The sequence below is a fragment of the Sus scrofa genome, chromosome X, assembly GCF_000003025.6.
Source record: "Sus scrofa isolate TJ Tabasco breed Duroc chromosome X, Sscrofa11.1, whole genome shotgun sequence".
Taxonomy (NCBI): domain Eukaryota; kingdom Metazoa; phylum Chordata; class Mammalia; order Artiodactyla; family Suidae; genus Sus; species Sus scrofa.
In genome coordinates this window covers 21,377,428-21,390,245 of record NC_010461.5, presented here as the reverse complement: position 1 = coordinate 21,390,245, position 12,818 = coordinate 21,377,428, and the positions used below count along the sequence as shown (strand labels likewise).

The 12,818-nt window shown below is 39.3% G+C and overlaps 1 long non-coding RNA gene across 1 annotated transcript in view; it reads right to left on the bottom strand.

Moving 5' to 3' along the window:
* LOC110257768 overlaps nucleotides 7,291-12,818 on the bottom strand; it is a 160,461-nt gene continuing 154,933 nt past the window's right edge. Inside the window, exons 6-7 of the long non-coding RNA XR_002340734.1 lie at nucleotides 9,039-9,292; nucleotides 7,291-7,547 (exon numbers count right to left, since the gene is read on the bottom strand). This is a non-coding gene — a long non-coding RNA (uncharacterized LOC110257768). The remainder of the gene's footprint in view (nucleotides 7,548-9,038; nucleotides 9,293-12,818) is intronic.

Below are 12,818 nucleotides of genomic sequence, written 5' to 3'. Positions count from 1 at the left end.
AATGCGCCTGTGATGCCATCTGGTCCTGGACTTTTGTTTGTTGGAAGTTTTTTTTTTTAATGATTTTTATTAGAATATAGTTGACTTACACAGAATTCATTTTTTTTTATTTTCCCACTGTACAGCAAGGGGATCAAGTTATCCTTACATGTATACATTACAATTACATTTTTTCCCCACCCTTTGTTTTGTTGCAACCTAAGTATGTTGGAAGTTTTTTAATCCCAGTTTCAATTTCAGTTCTTGTGATGGGTCCATTCATCTTTTCTATTTCATCTTGGTTTAGTCTTGGAAGATCGTACTTTTCTAAGAATTTGTCCGTTTCTTCTAGGTTTTCTGTTTTATTGGCATATAGTTGCATATAGTAGTCTCTTATGATTCTTTGTATTTCTGTGGTGTCCATTGTTACTTCTCCTTTTTCATTTCCGATTTTATTGATTTGAGTCCTCTCTCTTTTTTGCTTGATAAGTCTGGCTAGGGGTTTATCAATTTTGTTGATCTTTTCAAAGAACCAGCTTTTCATTTCATTGATCTTTTCTATGGTTTTCTTTGTTTCTATTTCATTGATTTCTGCTCTGATCTTTATGATTTCTTTCCTTCTACTAACTTTAGGTCTTGTCTGTTCTCTCTAGAGCTGCTTTAGATGTAAAGTTAGCTTGTATATTTGGGCTTTTTCTTGGTTCCTGAGGTAGGCTTGTATTGCTATAAACTTTCCCCTTAGAACGGCTTTTGCTGCTTCCCATAGGTTTTGGAGTGTCGTATCTTTGTTGTCGTTTGCTTCTAGGTATTTTTTATTTCCTCTTTGACTTTTTCAGTGATCCATTGGTTGTTTAGTAGCATGTTGTTTAGTCTCCATGTGTCTGCCTTTTTTTGCAGATTTTTTCTTCTTGTTGATTTCCAGTCATATAGCGTTGTGGTCAGAAAAGATGCCTAATATGATTTCAGTTTTCTTAAAGTTACTGAGGTTGGATTTGTAGCCCAGGATGTGATCAATCTTAGAGAATGTTCCATGTGCACTTGAGAAGAATGTGTATTCTGTTGCTTTTGGATGGAATGTCCTATAAATATCTATTAAGTCCATCTGGTTTAATGCATGATTCAGGGCCCATGTTTGCTTATTGATTTTCTGTCTGGTTGATCTGTCCATTGCTGTAAGTGGGGTGTTAAACTGCCCCACTATGATTGTGTTATTGTCAATTTCTCCTTTTAAGGTTGTTAGCAGTTGCTTTATATATTGTGGTGAACCTGTGGTGGGTGCGTAGATATTTAAAATTGTTATAACATCTTCTTGGATTGATCCTTTGATCATTATGTAATGACTTTCTTTGTCCCTGAAAATAGTCTTCATTTTAAAGTCTATTTTGTTTGATATGAGTATTGCTACTCCAGCTTTCTTTTGATCTCTGTTTGCATGAAATATTTTCTCCCATACTCTCACTTTCAATTTGTATGTGTCCCTAGAAGTGAAGTGGGTCTCTTGAAGACAGCATATATATGGATCTTGTTTTTGTATCCATTCAGCCAGTCTACGTCTTTTGGTTAGAGCGTTTAGTCCATTAACATTTAAGATAATTATTGATATGTATGTTCTTATTGTCATTTTATTAATTGCTTTGAATTTGTTTTTGTTGCTGTTTTTTCTTTCCTTCTTCTCTCACTTCTCAACTCTTTAAAAACAACCTTTTATTTTCTCATGACCTGCTAGTTTATCTGATAAACAAATTGAGACTGGCAGCCAATGTCATACTTCCCAAATAATCCTATATTTCAGTAAGGAATGCTTAGAGACTTAATATCCTAACATAAAGCAAGGATTTCTAAAACAAACCAAAAAATGCCTTGTACCACATTATATTAGTGAAGAGCTATTTATCAAGAATTGGAGGGAGTTCCCATCGTGGAGCAGTGGTTAACGAATCTGACTAAGAACCATGAGGTTGTGGATTCGATCCCTGGCCTTGCTCAGCAGGTTAAGGATCCGGTATTGCTGTGAGCTGTGGTGTAAGTTGTAGGCACAGCTAGGATCCTGAGTTGCAGTGGCTCTGGTATAGGCCAGTGGCTACAGCTCCGATTCAACCCCTAGCCTGGGAACCTCCACATGCCATGGGAGCGGCCCTAGAAAAGGCAAAAAGACAAAAAAAAAAAAAGAATTGGAAAAGGTCTGAGATTTTACCCTACTTGCAAGCTGACAAACTAATCTGCCACAGTTTCATAGATGCTGGCAGAGGACAAGAGATTCCTGGATCAGAGACAAAGGACTACATTACCCAAACCACAGCCAGCATCGTGAATATCATGTTTGTGTCAATTCTTCTCATTCCAAGTGCCCCTTTGGATGATACAGAGGAGCTCCAATGGATGTTCACATGCAATGGGTTTGAATCACAGCTAAGGAACCCCAAGCTTAGGGAACCTGAATCTTTTATAATGGGCAGTTAGAAACTGCCCTGGCAGAAAGTTTTTTTTATCATACTGGACAGTAAGTAAACCTGCCTTCTTCTCCAGAGGGTTGTGAAACATCCTAGAAAAAAAAAAAAGAGAGACCAGAACAAAGGCCAGTCATTACCTCTGCTCACAAGATGAGCAAAAATAAAGGACCCATGAAGAACTGACACTTTCATCATCTCTTCCAAATGTCTCCCAGGTATCTTGTAGCCTGCTGGTTCTCACCTGGAGAACTAATAAACATGCATATTCTTGGGACTCATCCCAGAGCTTCTGATTCAGTAGGGGTTGAGCAATATGCATTCAGTAGGGGTCTGACAACATGCATTTCTAAAAGATGCCAAGTGAAAGTGATGCTGGTGGTTCTTGAACCACCCTTTCTGCACTACCGTAGATGGAAACTTATTTCACTGATGTGTAGAAAAAACCGGAATTAGAATTGGAAGAAAATGTGGTGAGAAAATGCACAATTAGAAGGAAATAAAGGAATATAGAAGGAAATAAAAAGGAGGAAAGGAGTTGGCCTACTCTCACTCAGGGTGACCAGTACTGGGATTTGGATTTCAGGACTATATACATGGCAATGAATTCCTATCTTTGACTTACAGCTTTCAGGTGACAAAGTTATTTTGCTTTCCGAAGTCTAGGACTCAGAACTGGGAGGTATAATTCCACACAAGCCCAACGTGAGAGGCAAAGTTTATGCTGAAAAAAAGGTTCCTGTTCTCATTTGTTTCCTTCTTCTACTAAGCTTCATTTCACTCTGCACTTGAGACAAAGTTTCCTGAGTAGGTGATACTGGATTTTCCTCCCAAGAAACAATTATCTATTGACAAGGTATGTTCAAGACATGCATGTTCATATTGGTATCTGTCATAAAGACTGCACAATAAATACAATAAATATTTTTTACCTGAAAAAGTTTCTTATGTTATTTTTATGCTATTCTTATAAAATAGGCCAAATTATAGCTTTAACTTTATAAATACAGTTTTCATTAACCTCAGAGACTGTTGTACATGAGTCTCTAGAGACACCAGTAAGTATCTTGTTACTTATTATTTTAAAATCATCATATGGTATATGTGTGATATATATTTGATTCCCCCTGAGATGTAAAGTTTCCAGTTGAAAACATAGGTGCAGAGCCTACAATGGAGGAATAATAATCTTTTTTTAGTCTTTAGCCTCTTCATCTCCTCTACTCTATTTGAGGTTGTTATTTATGCTCTCTGAGGCATCCTGATCCCTTAACCTCTTTGACATCAAATGTTGGGGGAAGGTTTGCATAACTATTTTATCATTTTAATAAAATTTATCCATGCTCATTATTTTTTTAAATAAGGAACATGGAAAAGTCTTAGAAAGCAAGGAATTACCCCAAATCACATCAAATAAAAATAAACACTGTTAATATTAGGTGAACAATATGCCACACTTCCCTCTATACCTGTAGAAATAGGATGAAGAGGTCGGTAGGTACATACATAGATTAGAAAGAGAAAGAGACAGGGAAACATAAACAGGAAAAGATAGAAAGAGACCATCTCATTAAGTGGGATCATATTCTAAATGCTTTTTTTAATCAAATGAGTTAAAAATTTATATGAATTTAAAAAAGAGAGAACAAATGGTCCCAACTTGGCCCAACTTTGAGTCCTCTTTCAGAGGCCTCAAATTCTGCACACAGCTTCATTCCCAGTAGACTGGAAACAACATGGGTTTGTGTTTTGTTTGGAAGTTATTTGACCAGGTCCTTTGAGCAGTAGTGTCCCAACAAAGTACTAGATATTATTTATGTAAGAATGAGGGTTTTTTTAACAATAAAATCCTTTCAGAAATTTCTAACTACTTTGTAACTGCATGATTTAACCTGGTGATAAAAAGCAGTTATTACTAGTCTACCTTTTCCAATAAATAAATAAATATAAAAGAAAGAGATTGAAGGGATTTCTAGTTTAAACTGGTAGATTGAACACAAGTGCTAAGGTCTGATACACCTTCAAACCTTGAAATCTTCTCACTGAAATGAGAGTATATGGATAAAACAGGGGGAAAAAAGATGGACATAAACAAGAAAAAAAAATGTGGAAAAGACAGCAGCACACAATTTTGGAGATGGGAAAGCCAAAAGATGAGTAGTAACTGATATATCTGCATGCCAAGCCAGGAGAGAGAAACAGTGCAACACTGCAGAACCCCAGATGTCTCAGGCAATGACAGGAAAGGTGACAGGGAGGTAGGACTTAAACATTGCTGGAAAGTTTATTTAAGAAGTAATTTAAAAGTGGAAACCTCATCCACTGTAAATGTAAAATAGTGCAGACAGTTTGCAAAACAATCTGACACTTGCTCAAATGACTAAACACAGAGTTATGAACAGACCCAGCAATTCCACTACCAAAAGTAAACACATCCACACAAAAACTTAGACATGAATATTGATAGCAGACTTATGCCTAACTCCCAAAGTGGAAGCAACTCAAATGTCCATCAACTGATGAATGAAAAAAACAAGACGATATATTCCACACAGTGGAATGTTTTTTGATCACAAAAAGGAGTGAAGTTCTGACACATGCTACAACATGGATGAAGAGGGGAAACATTATCCCAAGTGAATGAAACCAGTCACAAAAGATCGTACATTATATGATTCCACTTATAGGAAATGTCCAGAATAGCAAATCCATAGAGGCAGAAAATGGATTAGTGGCTACTGAGGGCTGGGCAGGTACAGGAGAAAGATAAGAGACTGCTAGCGGGTATAGGATTTTATTTCCTAAAAGTGTTCTCAAATGTATCGCATTGTTGGTTGCACAACTCTGAGAATTCAGTAAAAACTACTGAATTTAATACTTTAAGTGAATAAAACCATGTTTTAAAAAAAGAAGCGGTGAGTTATACTCACAGGTGCCCTCCCCTACTCAGCAGTCAGGCCAGTGGTCCTCCCCTCTTTTTTTCAAAGGAACAGAGACTTATTCTCTGGCAAGAGTACACCTCCAGACCTCTGGACTGAGTGACAGCAGGCCAGTTTGAAGGTAGGCACTGCAGTGAAAACACAGGAGTTCAAGTTCAGGTGCTGAATGTTGAGATTCTCAACCTTCTTTCCCACACAGAAACCAATGTGTTCATGGTTCTAATGAGACAAAGAAAAAGCTCAATTTGAATATTGTGAGTAGAGAGGAAAAAAAGGTAAAGGAAGAAAATCCAATAAGGAGTTCTACATAATAATGAGGTGTCACCTAGGATGTGGTCTCCCGCTTAGTCAGTGCTCAGTAAATATTTTGTGAATTAAGAAATACAAGACAAAAAAAAAAAAAGGGAGTTCCAATAGTGGCTCAGCTATAACAAATTTGACAAACTTGACTAGTATCCATGAGCACACGGGTTTGATTCCAGGCCCCACTCAATGGATCTGGCATTGCCGTGAGCTGCAGTATAGATCACGGATGTGGCGCTGATTCTGCCCTGCTGTTGTGTAGGCCAGCAGCTGCAGCTCCAATTTGACCCCTAGCCTGGGAACTTCCATATGCTGTGGGTGCAGCCCTAAAAATACAAAAAAAAAAAAAAAAAAAAAAAAAAAAAAAGGAAAGAAGTACATCAATCGGAGTTCCCACTGTGGCTGAGCAGGTTAAGAATCTGACTCGTATCCATGAGGATGCAGATTTGACCCCTGCCCTCACTCCATGGGTTAAGGATCTGGTGTTGCCACAAACTGCAACAAAGGTTGTAGATGCAGCTCAGATCTGGCGTTTGCGGTGGCTGTAGCATAGGCTGGCAGCTGCAGCTCCAATTTGATGCCTAGCCTGGGAATTATATATGCCATATGTGAGGCCCTTAAAAGTGAAAAGAAAGAAAGACAGGGAGAGAGAAGAAAAAAAGAAAGAAATACTAGAACTTCAGGAGAAACCATTAGCCATGTCCCACTGAGAAAAGATTTCTGGAAAGCAATTTGGCAATGTCTAAGGAATGCTCAAAGAAATTAACCCAATACTATATTTTTAGTAATTTATCCTTGACAAGTCATCTTAGAAATGTAAGCAAATGTTTAATGCAATGTCATTCCATAATCAGAAATTTTTGGAAATCTAAATATTCAATAATAGGAATGTTATTAAATATATTCATTATAACTATATATTAATGACATTCATTTAAAAGTGGTGTTGAAGGCCATTTCATAATAATATGGAAATGTTCCCAATGATGGGTGAAAACATTAGGACAAAAAAACTGACACAAAACATGGGGACACAAAAATGTCAACAACTTTGAAGTAAACTCTTACTTAAACTTAACCTTATCGGCTCTAATCCAGATGGCACACTGTTTTTGCATCTCTCTCGCTCATGCTTTTGCTGTTTGCCTGCTCTAATCACACACAATCCCTCTCCCCCATATTCTTCTGGATTCCAATAGCAATATTTCCTTCTTATCCACTTAATAATAAATATTAGCCTTATCCCTTCTCTTCTTTTTAAGCTCTGGAAGGCAAGAATTATTTCTTAAATATCTAATAAAATGCCTTGCACACAGTGCATTCACCATTTATTCATCCATTCCGTAGAATACTATTATGTGTCTGTTGTGTAACGAGAACTACTTAGGGGAAGTTAAAAGAGCACGGACATGGAATCAAGAGATTTGGGTCCAAAATTAGGCTGTGATGACTTTGGGCACATGGGCTAATGACAATAGGCCTCAGTGTGCCCACAGTGAAATGAGAATGTCTTAGGTCAGTATTCCCAAAGCACCTTATGATGAGTTCATGCGACAGTGATTTATGAAGCACCCCCAGAAAAGACACTGGGGGAGGCAGTGGGGGGAAGAAAAAGGGAAAAAAACAAACAAGGGTGTGACCTCAGGTGAACTCCCAGCCTGGGCCTGATCAGTGGAGGTCTGGCTCACACAAATAAAGCCTCAACTGTCTCAACTTGAGTCAAGGCAGATGAACTTTCACATTCATACCTGTCAGTCACTGGTCCTGGTTCCGTGACGCCGCCGGCTGGAGTTAGGGGTAGGAACAGCAATGCTAACCACCCAGGCACCTCCAGCCCTCTGTGTCTGGGCAAAGTGGTTCCAGTAGCCCAAGGCCATCCCTTTGAAGAAAGTCATAGAAAGCCTTTAGAAACAAAAGAACACAGAGTTGTGGGAGGAACGGCATTGTGGGTGGAGGTCACTATAGAGGATACTGGACTAGGTAACCTCTAAATCTGTTTTCTGGATCAAATTTCAACATAGTCTGTTTAACACAGAAGATACCCATTAAGTCTTTGTGGCAAGACAAAATAAACATCTGTTAAAACACTGGATGCTAAATCAATGCACACTCAAACTTACACACCTCTCAGAAAAAGGGAAAATGCAGAGCCTAATCTGAAAAATATTACAAAGGAGGTAAATCTGCCATGAAGGAAATGCCAGCTTATAAGCAGACTTCAACACAAATCACTGTTTCCCTAAAATCCTGAACAAAATGCTCCCTTTGAATCCCACTTTCTCCTTTCCCACTGAACTTGCATTTATCTCATTATGACACCCAGGCTCTCAAATCTGGGTCTTTAACCCTTCCATTACTTCTTCATTTGTTCCTGCCACAAACACACACATTCATCCCTGTGTTTTCTTTTTGGTTCTTCTATCCTAGAATTTTCATCTCTTTTCCCCCACTTTATATAAATCGCAGTTCCGCAACCAAATGTCCACAGATACTTCCGTGATTCTCCAGTTCATAAACTGCTTCCAACACCCACAAAATGATTAGAAATGATATGACAGTGCATAATTAATGTCTAAGCCCTATTGTACTAAATCTGGCTGCTATGGGCCTCTATTCTTTCTCCTCAATTAGACTGCAATCCTCCCAGGACGATGTAATATATCCCTTATACCACTTGGCAGAGACCTAGACAAACCAAAGACAAACATATGTGAGAGATGACAACTCTCCTTAATGAAAATAATGGCTACCAAACATAATCATTCAAGATTAACTTCATTTTATAAAACAACACACAAATACAATGCAGAATCGGTTTACTGATGCATTCTGACATGCTACTTCATGATAATAAAGGAGAAAAGGGGGGAAAAAACACTCTACAAAGTGTACATCTTTAAGTGAATCTTCAGTTTGATTCATTTAGGGGCTATATGTCTGACAATCACGATTCATTACATTATTGTGATAAATAGCATTCCACATACAGACCACTGGCTCTTAAAAAAAAAAAGAAAAGAAAAGAAAAAAGAAAAGAGAAGAAAACAAGGCAGACTCGGGCAGTAAGAATAGGAGCACAGCAAGGTCAAGTTTTTTTCATACACGAGATGTCTGGTTATAACATAATGACTATATTCTATGATCTGGACATCGGTATTCAATTGTTTCATACAATACCTAGAGTCAGCCTTAGGAGAGATTTAAATTTCCACCTTATAGCATACTGCCCAAAATGACAAAAAATATTAAAGCTTCTTAGGATTGTGGCTTCGACTGTGACTGATTCCATGAGAATATATTTATACACTAGAAGAGGACATTTGAGGAAGAAGACAAGAATGAATTAAGCTGGGGACAAAAACTGGATTACCTGTGGTTCACTTTCCCACGTGGCAGAGACACTCAGCCACCTTCCTCCATGGTTCCAAAGTGCGCTTAGTAATCTGTGCACTTGAGAGGTGATTAGTTGGAATTGGTTCCCTTATAAAGGAGGCCTCAGAGAGCTGGCTTGCCCCTTCTGCCATGGGAGATTACAGTGAGAAGACAGTCATCAATGAGGAAGTGGGCTCTCACCAGGCATCAGACCTGCCAACGTCATGATCTTGGATTTCCCAGCGTCCAGAACTGTAAGAAACATATGTGTGTTGTTTATAAGCCAGACTCTTTATGGTATTTTTATAATAGCAGGCCAGAAGGCCTAAGATGCTTCCTATCAACTCTATAAACCCCAATTCTTCCAGCAAATTTCCTTCTTCTTATGAGGGCCTAACTTGGTTTATGTTTCTTGCCATCAAGAACCCCAAAAGGTTCAGAGCCCCATCCAAACTTAACATTTGCCTTCCAGACATGTAGACCCATCACCTTCCAAATTGTTTGCTCTCAAACTTGGCCTCAGTTGAACAACTTCATCTGCCTTACTACCCTGTTGTTTCTACCTCTTTAATATGTCACATGCCTGTCTGAAATAAATGCAGACTTCTTTAAATCGCAGCAGCAGATGAACCTGTTTAAGTCCTCCTCATCCTTCAATAACTAGTTCAAAGTCAGCACTTGTCTTATCCCTGTCTCGTATGCCTAGCCAGATATAATCGCTCTTCACTCTGCTTTTATTGCATAATTTACCTATTTTCCTGCCCTTATTAATGCATTCAACTAATATTTATTGTGAAACTACTCTGTCAGGTATTCTAAGGGCTAGAAATCCAGCAATAAACCAAAAATATATCAACCCTTGCCTAGTGGGGAGACAGAATATAAACAAAATAATATGTAAAATATAGAGAAGGTTAAAGAGTGGTAGGTACTAAGGAGAAGAAGTAAGCAGAGAAGGTGCTAGCAAAGCCATTCAGATAAGAATGTCACATAAGGTCTCACAGAAAAGGTGACATCTGAGAAAAGAGCAGAAGCAAGTGAGGGAGTGGACCAAGTGGGTATCTTGGGATCATTTAAGACAGAGAGAGCATCAAATATAAAGTGCCCCAGTTAGAAGCAGGTCAGATTTTTTGGAGAGAAATGGAATGGCAGAAAGAGCAAGAGGAGAGTAGAGGGAGATGAGATGAGAGAGTAATGAGGGCCAGATCATGGAGGCTTTACTGATCCTGGGAAGGACCTTGAGCTTTTCTCTGAACAAGATGGGAAGCCACTGAAGAGTTTTAAGCAAACACAGTCTAACTTAGCCTTAGCAGGCACATTCCTGCTAAGAGTAGACTTTTCGGTGAGGCTGAGCAGAAGCAGGGAGACAAATTAAGAGGGGGTTGTCCTTTGGCAAGGTGTTGGTGGGGACTGTTCATCTCTCTACACTCCTCTCAGAAATAGAAAAATCAAGTAGGGTAATGTAAGAAAGAAATTAATTCAAATGAATCTCCATGAATCCAGAACATAAGCTAGATGCTAGAGGAATGTGGGAGCAGCCACTCTGCACAAAAGGAGGGAAGACAAAAACAATTCTGGCAGTTCAAAGAGCCAGGGAATCCAGAAACTACTAGCAAATCATCACCATGAAGAGAAGGTGTCCTTCCCAGAAATGGAGGGCTCAGTGGGCTATTCTGAGAAATACAATGGAAAAAAGAGGCTTCTCAGACCCCTGCCTGAGGTGAGTGCAAGACTACTGCTGGGGAGCCCAATCCCACAGGCTCTTGAGAAAGGAGAATCCCACAATGAGGACACAGCTCTGGGAAAAAACTTTGGGAGAAAAAAACAGTCCAGATTCAGGGGGTGGTGGGAGGGAAGCCAACCGAGGCAATTTTCAAAAATAAGTGGAGAGATGGCTACACTAAGAGACCATGGTTTTTGTTTTTTTACTTTTTTTTACATTTTAATTTATTTTATGGCCATACCCACAGCATATGGAAGTTCCCAGGCCAGGGATTGAATCCCAGCCAAGCTGTGACCTACTCAGTAGCTGCAGCAACGCCATATCTTTTAACCCACTGCACCAAGCTGGGGATCAAACCCACATCTCCACAGTGACCCAAGCTGCAGCAATCACTGCTGAACCCACTGTGCCATGGCAGGAACCTCAAGCATGGTTTTTAATACTTCAAAGTAACAGTAAACGAGGAGCCCAAGATTTCTGCAGCTTGGAAAGCCATCCCAGTCCAACCCTCAGGAAATTCCTTGTAAAACTACAGATATACCATCTTAAATGTGAGTAGCAAAAAATGAAGTCGTTGAATTCAATATGCAAGAATCTCAGTTTTTTAAAAAATGTTCTTCTTTACATGAGGATAAGAGTGACATATAATTGTTCTATACTCTGGCAATGTAGATATAACATAGCTATCAAAAGAAGAGGAAGGAGAGGGAATAGTAAAGGCAGCAGAATGAGTTCACTGGTTGCCTTATGAGGGTAAAAGGAGATTGTTTTATAACAGACATTCTGGGACAGGGTGAGAAGGCAAGCAGAGGTTACTAGCCAACTTACTATTGCTCATGGTGGACAAACCATAGGCAGTAGACAAGGACCTCTGACCCTCTAGCATATGGAGGCAAGAAACTACTTGCATTAGGACCCTAGAGCTCTGCAAGAATGATAAGGATAACTATGAAACAGTAAGTCACACTCCCAGACAAGGAGCCACATTCCCAAACACTTGAACAACTTGGGACAATGCCTCACTTGCTCTGAGCTCCAGTTTTCTCATCTCTGCAATGCTCCTAAAATATATATCTTGCGGTATCACTATAAGGACTGGCATGGTAGGGCATGAAATGCCTTAGTTCACCCCTGTTCTCACTCTTCCAACCCTGCCCCCCACCAGTCTTTTTAGGGCCACACTCATAGCATATGGAGGTTCCCAGGCTAGGGGTCTAATCACATCTGTAGCTGCTTGCCTACGCCATAGCCACAACAATGTCAGATGTGAGCCGAGTCTGCAACCTACACCACAGTTCACGGCAATGCTGGGTCCCCAACCCACTGAGCAAGGCCAAGGATCGAACCCACAGTCTCATGGTTCCTAGTCGGATTTGTTTCCACTGCGCCATGATGGGAACCCCCCCACCACCATTCTTTAAAGACATCAAGACACATTCTCTAATTCCCTTTGCAGATCAAGTATATCAATATACTTTGCATGTTGGAAGATTACATATTTTGTCCTCAGAACTTAAAACAGCTAGCTTTCACTGTCCAAAAACTTACTTTTTTTTTTTTTGGCCATGGCCATGGCATGCAGAAGTTTCCAAGCCAGAGATTAAACCCATGCCACAACAGTGACCTAAGCCACAGTAACGACAATGCCAGATCCTTAACCCACTGAGCCACCAAAGAACTCCACCAAAAACTTTCCTTAAAATTTAACTTCAGGTTTTAAATGATACTTTATATTCAGGATAAACATTAATGATGTTTTCAATAGCTCTTTATAGTTCCTGCCCTACTGTTTTGTTATAGACCATTAAGCATTACATTCCATTTGTGGTTGAAGTTGTCTTTGCTTTGCTTTAACCATGCCATATTGGTTTGTAAACCACGTGGGAAAAGTCCCAGATGAAAGGCCCTTCATCAATACAAGACATTAGTATTCTATCTTTTGAGAAGAAAGTTTACTCTCTAGGCATATGGAATTGAATCTAATTAAGGGCATTTGCATCATTTAGTTCCAGCAAAAGCAAGACTGTCATTCTGTCATAGTAGCTTTATTTTTGT